We start from the raw sequence: 13,746 nt of genomic DNA, 5'->3' as shown, positions 1-13,746 counted from the left end.
TAAACCCAACGTATTTGTGGCCTCCACCATAATTTCTTTTCTGGACACCTTTTATTTTATTGCTGTAAAAGAGAATAGGCTGCTAACACCTTACTTGAGTGAAGTCATGCAAAGAAACAAATAAAACACATGTTTAGAAATTGAAAAGCACTATTAATAATTCATGAGGTAAAGTAGAAAGCATAATGGTAATTTAGAAGTGAATGATGATAAAGGCATTATGCATTAAAACTTGAGTAATGCAACTTAAAGAATACTTAGAGGGAAATAATTCTCTTAAATGTATATATTGGAAAAAAATTAAACCACAAAAAGTTACATATTTAACTCAAAAGCTAGGAAAAAATAGAATTAACTGAATGAAACTTAAAGATAAAATAAAAAAGCAATTAAATAGAAAATAAGGACATCATAAAGACGTTTATTTTTAAAAAGGTAGTTCACTGATAAAACAGCTCTCTGATAACATTGCTCAAGAAAAAAGAGATGAGTCAAACAATACTAACAACAACAAAGAAAATATAACTTAAGCTTCAGGAAAAATTTTAACAATCATTAAGCAATGCTGCAAATAGTATTATGACAATAATTTTGATAACTTGAAGGAAATTCATATTTTCAGAAAAATTAAAATTAATAAAATTGACTCAACAAAAATAGAAATGCTGAATTGACCATTCAGTAAATTAAGTTGGTAGTCAACCATCTGCTCACCCCCGAAAAGCAACAGCATAAGATAATTTCACAGGCAAATTTTACCAAACCTTCTTGGAATAGACAACTCCTATCTTATGCAAGCTTTTCTAGAAACTAGAAAAAGGTACACTAGCTGTGGGTAAGGGTCAAAAGCCAAAAAACCTCTCTTTCCCAATGGACAAATGTGGCTGAGTATTAATCCTGGGCAACTGATAAAGGTGGAATGTCAGCCCTGTTCCAGGCAACATAATGTATGGTTAGAAAAAAATTAGAAAGCTCTGTGATAGGTAAGTTGTATCATTCCTAGGAGGATTGTGGACGGACAGATCATACATACCTGGTGGGAAGCTAGAACTTTGACCTTCCCGTGTGCAGCCACTTGGTAACTGGGCACATCCCTTGTGGGGCTCTAGAGACTGTGTTCATGGAGCTGTTTCAGCTATACTGGATCTTATTTTAGGTGGGGGATTTAAGACATGATGGCTCTGAAATCCACTTGTGTGGTCTTTTTCCCTTGCACCTGAGCTGTCATTTGTGTGATCTGAGATTAGACAATAGACTGCTGTGTGAGCTGCTACAAGGACTATCACCAAAAAGGGGTGCCTGCATCCTTCTGTGTATCCTGGTGCCAGGTGTGACCTACTCAGATCTAGAATCTAAATGTCTGGTTGAAACTAAGACCGTTGCTGTGGGTATTGTAAGATCTAAGTTATGAGGCTAGTGTAAACAATACCAAAAAAATGAGGATAATAGTAGGAAAACATATTGGCACTATCATTTGAACAAAGAGGTAAATATCCTAATATTAACCAATGCATTCCAGCAAGGTATTTAAACACACATGCACACACACACACACACACACACAATGGAAGAATGCTTCAATATTAGAAAAATCCATTAATCAAATTACCACATTGATGGATTAAAGAGTAAAATCATGTGACAAATGCTGTTAACCCACCATTACCACTGTTTTCACATTAAGTTCTGACCATTTTTCCAAACAATTTGCCGAATACATCAATGAAAGAGAAAGGAGATCCTAAAAAGAAATCCACCCATATATATCAACTTGAAAAATAAAGTGAAATTACTAATCAGTGGGCAAGAAAGGATTATGCAATTAATGGTGTTGAGCAATTGAGTAACTATATGTAAATTAATAAAATTAGATCACTACTTCACATTATTACATCCCTTCTTACACACAAGCAAGTTTAAAGCAAAGCTTATAACTTGCAAAAATAATATAAAAATATTGTGTATCTGGATTGGGTAGGATTTCTTTAATGAGCCAAAAAATCACAGTTTATAGAAAATACCAATGAACATATTTGTATCACAGGTAAAAATTTTTGTTCAACAAAAACACCATAAACAGAAGTTAAAGCCGGGCACAGTGGCTCATGCCTGTAATCCTAGCATTTTGGGAGGCCAAGGCGGGCTGATCACCTGAGGTCAGGAGTTCGAGACCAGCCTGGCCAACATGGCAAAACCCTGTCTCTACTAAAAATACAAAAATTACCCGGGCATGGTGGCACGTGCCTGTAGTCCCAGCTACATGGGAGGCTGAGAAAGGAGAATTGCTTGAACTGAGGAGACAGAAGTTGCAGTGAGCTGAGATCACGCCACTGCACTCCAGCCTGGGCGATAGAGAAAGGCTCCGTCTCAGGAAAAAAAAAAAAAGTTAAGAGACATACCAAAAGAGAAAATTTAAAAAATATAATGGACAAAAGGTTAATGTCCAGAATAAATGAATAATTTACAAATCACAAAGAAAAAAATAACTAAGAGAAAAAAAAAGAATAGGCAAGTCTTTGAAAAATGGATACAATGGCCAATAAATATTAAAAAGAAAAACCTGAAAAGATGCTCAAAGTCACCAGTTCTATAGAAAATACAAATAAATCCCACAATGAGATACCATTTTATTTTACAGTAGGTGAGAGTATGTATTGGTATAATCCGTTGCAATAAGTGGTAAACTGGTATAAGTACTTTGTAATATGTAGTAAAGTTGAAAATCCACATAACTAGTTGCCAAGTCTCTATACCTAGAAATATACCACAAAGAAACTCTTACATACAACCACAGGGACACATGTTCAAATACTTATTGTAAACTTTGTAACAAAAATTACAACCAAAATTCTTACCAATAAAATAATATTTAAGCTGAGTTCTATTTATTCTCATGAAATACTACTTATTAGTTAAAATGAGGAAACTAGGGTTACAGGTATCAGTATTGACAGATATGGAAAACATGATGTCATTTGAAAAATACTTTGTGACAAAATGCAACATACAGAATATTACCATTTAAGTAAGTCTCAAAAACTCATAAGGCAATCTAGGTGGAAATGTGCACATGGAGTGCAATGTTCAAAGTAAGCCCAGGAAATTTCATCCTTAATTGCACATTGATAGCAGTATCTGTCCCCAAGGAGCAGGAGTGGAATTAGAAGCCTTAAGAAGGAACCTCAACCCTATCTTTGATGTTTCACATTTTAAAAAAGTTCTAAGCTAAAGAGGACAAAATATTAACCTATGTTAATTCTGGGTGGTGAGTATATGACTGTTTGCCACATCAATATGTAACTGCAGAACCAGTTCAATTTTGTCAGTAACAAAATGGTGAGTTGTTTTTCAGTTGCAATGGATCCCCAGGTTGCAAGTCAGTGACCTGAGCACGTCCAGAGAAAGCCAGTGCGCTCCCCGACCCCCACCAAGCCAGCCACAATGACAAAATCAACCACGTGCAGAGCCTAAGTACTTGGATCAAGGATCAAAGACCAAGTCAAGAAGTGAGGGGTACTCTGCTTTGTTGCAGTACTAACTTAAAAGCCAAGGACCTAGCACTACCTCTGTATGACCCAATCAGATCACACCTCATTGCATTTTCCTGTCACTCATTGTTACTCTCTGCCTATAAAATCTGCCCCCAGACTCCAGCTCCAGGAGATAGATTTGAGTGCTGCCTCCTGTCTCTTTGCCAGTCTGCTTGCAATCAAGCCTTTCTTTTCTCAAAAGCTGGTGCCACAGTATTCACTTCTATGCATATCGTCAGACAGCGAGCCCATTGCTCAGTAACAAATACATTCCATAATGTACTGAATATTGGAAATTTCCTAAAAGAGAAATAATATAATAAAGTGCCCATTTCTCCTATTTGCTATATCTCCCCATGACAACCTGGATGAAGCCCAAACAACATAATGAGAGGTTGGAAAAAGGCAACAAGACTCTATCTACTGAACCCTGTCTCCTTCTCCTTGCCTCACACTTAACCCTCAGGCCACAGGGAGCTCCTTGTTGCTGTCTCACATGTACACACACATGTTCATACTCACATATGCATGTACACATATACACACAAACACACCCATTCAAACATGCAGCCCTACTTCTTGACTCCAAGCCTTCGTCCATGTCGTTTCTTCTGTATAAATTATTCTTCTGTCACTATCTTTCAGTTAATTCCTAGTCATTTTTTAGAAATACTCTCAGTGGCCACTTTGTCTGGAAGCCTCTCTTGGCTCCTGGAGCAGGTTCCTCTTTGCTCCCATAATAATGCTTGCCTGTCTCTATGGCTGCACCAATGCACTGCCCTGCTACTATGTTGCCGGTCTGTGTCACCCAATAGACTGCTAACTCCTTAAATGCAGTGGATGAGTCTTATCTGACTTTTATTGTTTTCAGCACCTGGAATAGTGCTGGGCACTTAATGAGTGGTATGATTTGTCTGTGTCCCCACCCAAATCTCACCTTGAATTGTAAAAATCCACACGTGTCAAGGTTGGGGCCAGCTGGAGATAGTTGAATCATGGGGGCTCTTTCCTCCATATTGTTTTCATGGTAGTGAATAAGTTTCACAAGATTTAATGGTTTTATAAATGGGAGTTCCCCTGCACATGCTCTCTCTTGCCTTCCACCATGTAAGATGTGACTTTGCTCCTCATTCACCTTCTGCCATGATTGTGAGGCTTCCCCAGTCATGTGAAACTGAGTCAATTAAACCTCTTTTCTTTATAAATTACCCAGTCTCAGGTATGTCTTTATGAGCAGCATGAGAACAGAATACAATGGGCATCCATTAGGTATCCTTGACTGAAGAGTGGACCTACTACATGTGGACAGCCAGGAGAAGTTTATTCAGTAAATAAATACCCCAAGATGTACATTTTTCCTGAAGTACATGACAGAGGTTTTACTTTTATACTTGCATTTGGACAATTCTTTCCTGTGGTTCATGGACAGAGTATTGGATTTGTGGAGAGACTGGGTTCTAACCTGCCTTCTCCCCATTACTGACTATAGGAGAAATATGGTTTGGCTTTGTGTCCCTACCCAAATCTCATCTCAAATTGTAATCCCCACATGTCAAGGAAGGGACCTGCTGGGAGGTAACTAGATCATGGGGTGGTTTCCCCCATGCTGTTCTTGTGATAGTGAGTGAGTTCTCATGAGATCTGATGATTTCTCAGGGGCTCTTCCCCCTTCACTTTCTTCACTCTCTCTCTCACCTGCTGCTATGTAAGACATGCCTGCTTGCCCTTCCACCATGATTGTAAGTTTCCTGAGGCCTCCCCAGCCATGCAGAACTATGAGTCAATTAAACCTCTTTTCTTTATAAATTACCCAGCCTTGGGCAGTTTTCCATAGCAGTGTAAAAACAGACTAATACAAAGAGTTTTGCCAACTCAGAATGAGGTTTTCTGGACCTCACAAGGATGGGAGTAGTAATACCACCTTTGAGAGTTATTATGAGGGTTCTAGGAACTAAAATCTGTGCAAGCTTGTTGCACCTGGTAAATGTATTATAAATCATGAAACTACACCTAGCCAATGTTCAATATAGGCTGACGAATGGAGATGAAGTCTTAACGACAAGGATTCAAGGGGTCTGCAGAGAACTTATTAAAGAGGTGGATTTTGATAATTTTGTAGAAAGAAAGATGGACATACTGGAAAAAAAAAAGCAGAAGGATTTACAGGCCAAGAAAGGAGGCATTTACATAATTTTTCTTGGTAGGAGCCAAAGAATTTACACAGATTTAACTGTCTGTTCTCCAGTTCTGAGCACATTTCTAAGCAGCTTTGTCTTTGAGAGAGGGCAGGAGCCAATGAGTGGCTGTGAAGTCTATGCTGAATTCTACAGATGGCACTTTTAAAAAGTTCAGCTGATAGAGCCCACACAGATCCACTGAGCCAGAGTCTCTGGAGTAGAACCTATTTTCTTTTCCTAATTTTGTAACAGAGTCAATGCCAATACATAGCCAAGGATGAGAATCAGGGCTGGGAACTACTGGAATAAGGTGTTACTTTTCTAGGCTTCCCTGTTGAAAGGTAAATATCTGGGACAAGTAAATATTAAGGCATAGCCAGCCTTTCATATCTGGAATGAATTCATTGATGGGATTATCAGATATCAGCCAAAGAAACTAAGAGGAGATTCCTGAGGTGTGGTAGACTGTCACATCCTCATCTATAGGAAGGGATGATTAAAGTGACCATATTTCACAGACTTGTTGATAGATAGACTGAGTTCAGTGAGATACAGTTGCACTATATGTGAGTTCTCCTGTCAGAGGATGGCTGAGTGAGATATGGATGGTAGGAGGGCTGGGAAGAGAGTCCAGGCAGCACACCCATCTAGATTGTGGATGGGGCCTGGCCAATTTTCTGCATAGGTGGGAGCTGTGCCCAGAAAGTTCTTGGTGTAGGTATGCTGGGGAGGGTAACCATGATGCCGTAGAGCTCGAGTGGTAGAGAAAAGGGCAGAAAAGCATAGAAATATGAGGCAGCCTTATATTTAAAATGGCACCTGCCATCCCCTGCAGCATAAAACCAAGCCCCTTAACTTGACAAGTGTCTTAGGTTCCTAGAGTTGCCACAACAAAATGCCACAAACTGGGTGTCTTAAAACAACAGAAGTGTGTTCTCTTATAGTCCTGGAGGCCAGAAGTCCACAATCAAAGTGTTAGCAGGGTCAGGCACCTCTGAAGGCCCTGGGAAAAAATACAGTCCATGGCCCACTCCTGTCTTCTGGTGACTTTCAGCAGTTCTTGGTGTTCCTGGGAGATGCATCCCTCTGATTGTTGCCCGTCTTCACATGATGTCCCTCTTTGTTCATGTCTTCACAGGGTCTTCTCATTAGGACACCAGTCATTGCATTAGGGCCTGTCCTAATCCAATACCACCTCATCTTAACTAATTACATCTGCCAAGACCCATTTGCCAACTAAGGCCACCTCCTGGAGTTCTGGGTGCACATGAATTTTTGTGGAATACTATTCAACCTGGCACAATGACGGGTGACCATGGAGACCCTCGTGGCTTTCTGTTCTGCTGTATATCTGTACTGAAATATTAACCTTTGGGTTGTTCACAGTGTGTGATAGTTGATTATTTACAAGTCTATGTCTCCTACCAAGTTGTGAGATCTTGAGGGCAGGACCAATTTGAGCGGAGTGTGTTTTGTTTGGATGCTGCTTTCGACTTCACATCTTTCGTTATCCAGGACGTAGCACAAACCCAAGTTTATGACTGGAATGCAGCAAGTGAATGTGAAATTTAATTGATTTACGGCAATAATTTGTCCAACACTGGTCATTGGGATCTCTACACTTGCATATATTGGAGCCTGGAAGAATGTCTGGAGACCTCTGGAGGAAATAAATCAGGCCAGAGCTTAAAAGCTTAGCGACCATCCTTTGCCTTGGAGGCTGGAAATGGGTAACTGGGCTCTGTTGTGTTGCTCATGCACTCTGTGACCCGGGGTTGGTCATTTCCCTGCTCTGACCTCAGATTCCAACTATAAATGAAGGGCTTAGACTATAGTTTTGGTCTTTCCTCATTCCCTAAGCTCCCTCATTTTTAAAATCATGGGCTTCATACTTAGTCATAACTAACAGTACTAAGAGATAAGCACCAAAGAAATACTCAGGGCAGTAGCCCTGCAGCACACCAAACAGCTCCCAATTCACCTCTGAGGCCTTTCTCCCATTTAAACAGTTGTATCTGCTGCTCCTGAGAAGCTCTTCATTCCCTGACTGCCTACAGGCAGTGAGCCCGTTGCTGAAATTCCTCTGGTGAAGATCGCCTAGGATGCCAGGGAGCAACAATAAACACAGTCTTTTCACTCCAACCCTTCATTTAGATCTGCTTTCTCTTTGAATCTCAGTTGGCTGCAGCAGGCTCTTGGCTACCTTGCTGAAGAGGTGTTTGGCAAATCATGAAAGGGCAAGGGCTCCCCAGAGAGGATATTTTCCCTCTTATCGGAACCTTTCAAAACAGCAGGAGAAGTGAGGAATTGCAACTGGGCGTCCAATCAGCTCCTCTCCCGCAGAGAGGAGATGGGGGAAAGAGATTCTCACCTTCAGGCTCCACAAGATTTTCAGTATTGAGAAAGACAGCTTCTCTCCGAAAGAAGACTGGACTTAGATATCACATTCCGCAGGAAGTCTTCCCTCACCTGACCCTCACAGCCCACGCTGGGCAGCCTGCTTTTCTCTGTCCCTATAATTCCTGAAGCTTGTTTCCACACTGCCCCACTGGGCTAAAGACAGAGGGAACAGGGAGGAGGGAGAGTCCATACAATGCTGTGTTCAAGTTACCTTTGTGCATCTCAGACAATTGAATGTCTCAGCCAGCCACCAGCCACTTTAATACATCATCCGTTTTAACTCTCATAAATACACTGTGGCTTAGAGCTACCCCATTTCACTAAGGAGCTGAACATTATTATATAGCTTTTGGAGAGTTTGAGTTACTTGATGAAAGCCAGTTTGGGATTCTAATTTAAGTCAGAGTGGCTCTAGTCACCCCATTTGTACATTCCATTTTGTATCTTCTCATGTGGGTGGGTACATCTTTATAACAATGTTCAAGGCCACTCTACAGAGATGAGTTAACATAGCAGGCCTGAAACTGCTCATCCGTAGAAAGCCCTGCTGTCAAAGTGGTCCTTGGCTGGTATCTGGGAAGCTGGAAATTGGGAATGTTCCCATTCTTTCCTAACTGATGAGGTTGACTCACAGTGCCTCAACTATTTGTGCAAGCATTGTGGTTTATGCTGAACATCTGCTTACTTTCTGGGAGACTGGAATTTGGCACATGTAGCTATCTTACATGATCAGCCCCCATTAAAGACCTTGGACACTGAGCCTCTAACAAACTTCCCTGGTATTATAATATCATTATATTATGTAATACACTATGTAAAGTCAAAATCAGATGCATTAGCAATATGGACACAAACAGTAACTGGTTGCTCCATTATAAAGCACCCAAGAAACCTATAGAAAGTATCTTAGAAGTAGCTAGGGGAGGTCGATGGGTAAGACAGTTATTCATCAGCTCCCATTCCCCATTGGTCAAAATTACTCCATCGGTGTTAACTCTCACTCAGTTCTGGGTTGTATATGCATAAGTGCCCAAGGTTCCAACATGTGGTTAGAGAAGTCCAGGAGAAGAAGCAGGAGACATGTGACAGATTCCCTGGTGAGATACTGCCAGCTCACACCTGCGTGAAGCTGGCTGAAACCATGGCTGAAGGAGGAGGTGAGGCTGAGGAGATGTATAAAGGGTCCACAGCACCCTTGTAACTAACTCAATCCTCTGATCCTGTTCTCCAACTGGCATTTGGCACTGCCAAGCCTGCCCTACCCAGTTGAGCCTCCCTGGGCTTTATTCATTTATTCAGTCATTCAACAAGTGTGTGTGTTGACTGCATACTTTGAGCCAGGCATGGAGATGATAGCTGACCTACTCTCTCTACTATTCAGGTTTTACCTTTTCCCACCTCCCTTCTCTACAGTTGCTGCTCCAGGGCCCATCATATCAGGTTGTGCTCCGAAAGAATTCCTCATGTTCATCTCCGGCCTTGTGAATCCACCCTTGACCCCAGCCATTTGTCTCTGGTACTTATTTAATGACTCAGAACCTCACAAGTTCTTTTAAAACCTAATGTATGTTCTCTAAACTGGTGTTTCCTAAAGCTTGTTCCAAATAATGAGCACATGCACAGGAAAAAAGAGAGAGGGTAGCTTATGATCCAATGAGCTTGGGAAACACTGATGATGTCCACTGAATACTTTGAGAAATGCTACTCCAAATTCAGACAAGAAAAATGGTCAAGCACCTTTCATTTAAAAGAAGTGTACAAACATCATTTATAGAGAGCAGAGGCATGAGAGAACATGGATGTGTAGAAGGTCGTATTAATGTTCACAAATACTTTCCCCTTTCACATGGGACAAGTGTGCTTCCTGCTGTGTTACTGTTGGGCTTTGATCAACAGGATATATGTAGAAGGGACTTTGCCACTTCTGAGCAGGAGCTTGTCATGTAATTTCTTGGTCTCGCTCTTCTGCTCAGTCTCAGGGATGGGTGTGTCCCACATAGGGGCTTCTCCTTCAGCCTGGATCCAGGAACAAGACTTGTGAAGCAGAGCCCATCAGAACCTCAGCAGCCACGGTCCAACCACAACTTCCAGCATGTGATGCAATCCAGAAATCAATGTTTGCTGTAAGCAGCTGAGATCTGGGTGTTGTCCCTCAGCAAATCTTTCTAACACGGTGTGAGTACCTCATCTTCTCCAATGAAAAAGTAGTGATTATTATTTTGAACCATGTATAAAAGTGCATTTTTTTTTTTTGAGACAGAATTTCACTCTTGTTTCCCAGGCTGGAGTGCAATGGCTCTATCTCGGCTCACCGCAACCTCCGCCTCCCAGGTTTAAGTGATTCTCCTGCCTCAGCCTCCCAAGTAGCTGGTTTGGAGGTAAAACTGCTACTTAAGTTTAGATCCTAAACAATCAAACGTTTACCTGCAGTAAGAGAAATAATATTTAGTGACCACTTACTATGCAGAAGCTTTGCATCATTCTATCTTACCTACATAACAAAACTATTTTGGGATTATTTTTATTCTCATTTATAGAAGAAACAGACCCAGACGAAGTTTAACCAGCTGGTCTAACATCACATGAAGGATGACAGGCAGTTGAAGCAGTTCTGGAATTCAGACAAAATCTGTGTTCTTTCCCTTGCATCATGCTAAAGTGACAATCACCCAAGATTGGAGAAGCTAACAAAGATTGCCTTTGTGGGGCCAGCAATGACCTATATTTCATACAAAAGGCATGTCTCCATTGACACCATTAAATATTTCTCACAAAATAATTTAGTAAAAAAGAGTTCACCTACCCCCAAAATTATTGAAAATATTTCTTCTGACCAAAATTTTAAAACTCTTTTCAAATTTTTTTTTAAAAATTGAGTACTTCCCCAGTGATGTAATGTTGAAAGAATGGGTCTTTGAATTCTAACAGACAAGAAAAATATGGAAGTATCTCAGAGACACTCAAGAATCCTTGGAAATGTCTACTCATGGACACCAATTTTTGCTGACCAATGCCAGCTTTGATTCTGGTCTTTTAAAAGACACCCTGCTGACCATCTACTTAAAGAGACCTCGTCAATCAATAAAAGTTTATTGGAAGCCTTTCCTGTGCCGAACACCATGCTGGGCAGGAAGGTAAAACAAACCAGCACTGATGGCGCCAGACACTTTAATACATCATCCCTTTTAACTGTCATTAATACACTGTGACATTAGTGGTACCTTATTTCACTAAGGAGCTGAACATTATTATATGGCTTTTTGGAAGTTTGAGTTGCTTGATGAAAGCCAATTTGGGATTCTAATTCAAGTCAGAGTGGTTCTAGTCACCCCATTTTTGTACATTCCATTTTGTATCTTCTCATGTGGGTGGGTACATCTTTATAATAATGTTCAAGGCCACTCTACAGAGAAGAGTTAACACAGCAGGCCTGAAACTGCTCATCCGTAAAAAGTCCTGCTGTCAAAGTGGTTCTTGGCTGGTATCTGGGAAGCTGGAAATTGGGAATGTTCCCACTCTTTCCTAACTGATGAGGTTGACTCACAGTGCCTCAACTATTTGTCCAAGAATTGTGGTTTAGCTGAACATCTGCTTACTTTCTGGGAGACTGGAATTTGGCACATGTAGGTATCCTACATGATCAGCCCTCATTAAAGACCTTGGACATTGAGCCTCTAACAAGCTTCCCTGGTATTATAATATTATTATATTCTATAGTTATATAATATATTACAGTAGACACTTGGCACATGTTGTCACATTCATTGCTGGAGGTATTGTGCATGTTGTGTGTGACTCCACTGGAAGAGGAGCATTGGAAGCTTGCTCCTGAATTCCTCTGGACTTCACACCTCCACCTTCTCACTTTGCTGATTCTGCTCTACCTCCTTAAATTGTAATAAACCACAGCTCTGAGTCAGACTATAGGCTAAGTCCTGTGATTGAGTTCTCCTAGGGAATCACTAAACCTGGGTGTGGTCTTGGGGACCCCCAACAGTTACCTTCCTGCATGTTGGACAACAATTGGATGTCTCAGCCAACCACCAATCATACATTTGGAGGAAATTAAACTAGTTTCAGTGAGATTCTGGGTCCAAAAGCCGTTTGCTAGTGTGAAGGCGTTCCCTTCTCCACTTCTGCTAGACAGTGTCCAGCCAAAAGGCATGCATGCTGCTCCCTGTGTGTGCCTTGTAGTGATTTCATTTTCCTCAGTGTGAAGTCCAAGCTCCTCACCCTGCCTAGGAGTCCTCCAGCACCTGACTCTGTCTTCTTGTCTGTCCTTCAGCCTCACAGGCATCTCCCACTTAATGGCAAGCTGCTGTGGTCCCCTGAGCACATTGCTATCTCCAGCCTATGTACTTTAGCCCCTGCCCTTCCCTGATTCTGAAACATGCTTCCTCCTTTCCTGATCTAAGAATTCATTCAGTTCACAGCCACTTCAAGGTCATGTAAGTGTGGTGTTTTAGTTAGCCCATGCTGCCATAGCAAAATACCGTAGACCGGGTGGCTTAAACAATAGGCATTTATTTCTCCCAGTTTTGGAGGAAGGAAGTATAAGATCAGGGTGCCAGCATGGTCGGGCACTAGTGAGGCCTCTCTTCCTGGCTTGCAGATGGCTGTCTTACTGTAACATTCCCACGTGGCTATCCTTGTTTCAAGACTTGAGGGAGAGAGAGAGATGTCCCTTCCTCTTCTTATAAAGACACTAATCCTATCATAGGGGCCCACCTTCTTGACCCTATGTAAACCTAATTACCACCCAAAGGTCCCATCTCCAAATGCTATCACATTGGGGGTTAAGGCTTTAACACAGGAATTTTTGGGGGGACACATTCAGTCCATAACACATGAACATTTCAGGAGGCTTCTCATCTCATCTCCCCTCCTGCACTTTCATCACATCTTGGTCACTCATTAAGTAGATACTGAGTGTTTCTTATGCACCAGACATCCTTCTACACCCTGGGGACTTGAAAGAACAAGAGACAAATAGTCCCTGCCTTCATGGAGCTTACAGCTTCCAAGTTTCTCTTCAGATAAACCTTCCTCATTTAACTCCCATTTCTTTGATCTTCTCTTTGCCAATCCTTCTTTGTATCCTTTGATATCACTCCACTGTCAGTAAAAATTTTGTGAACATGCACTCCTGTGTATATGCATTACATAATGCATAATATAAAATATACATCAAAACATAAGTTTTAAATGGCACATATAAAAAATGAGAGAACAGAAACTGTAAGCGATCTTCTCACACTGAAATGGACCACCTATGCATGATGCAAACACAATCTTGTTTGGAAGCCACTGATCCATGTGGAGAGGCCCCACCTTCCCTGAGCACCTGAGACTAGCATTGCTCTGACTCACACTTTGGAATTATCTCTTTACCGGTATGTCTCCCCACCGGGAGAACAGGGTCTCATTCTCTTTTTTTTTTTTTTTTTTTTTTTTTTTGAGAGATGGAGTCTTGCTCTGTCACCCAGGCTGGAATGCATTGGCATGATCTCGGCTCACTGCAAGCTCCACCTCCCAGGTTCAAGCAATTGTCCTGCCTCAGCCTCCTGAGTAGCTGGGATTACAGATACGCATCACCATGCCTGGCTAATTTTTTTGTATTCATAGTAGAAACGGGGTTT

The sequence above is a fragment of the Pan paniscus genome, chromosome 7 (assembly GCF_029289425.2).
Source record: "Pan paniscus chromosome 7, NHGRI_mPanPan1-v2.0_pri, whole genome shotgun sequence".
Lineage (NCBI taxonomy): Eukaryota > Metazoa > Chordata > Mammalia > Primates > Hominidae > Pan > Pan paniscus.
The sequence above is the reverse complement of the archived record's forward strand: the minus strand, read 5'-3'. Positions refer to the sequence as shown.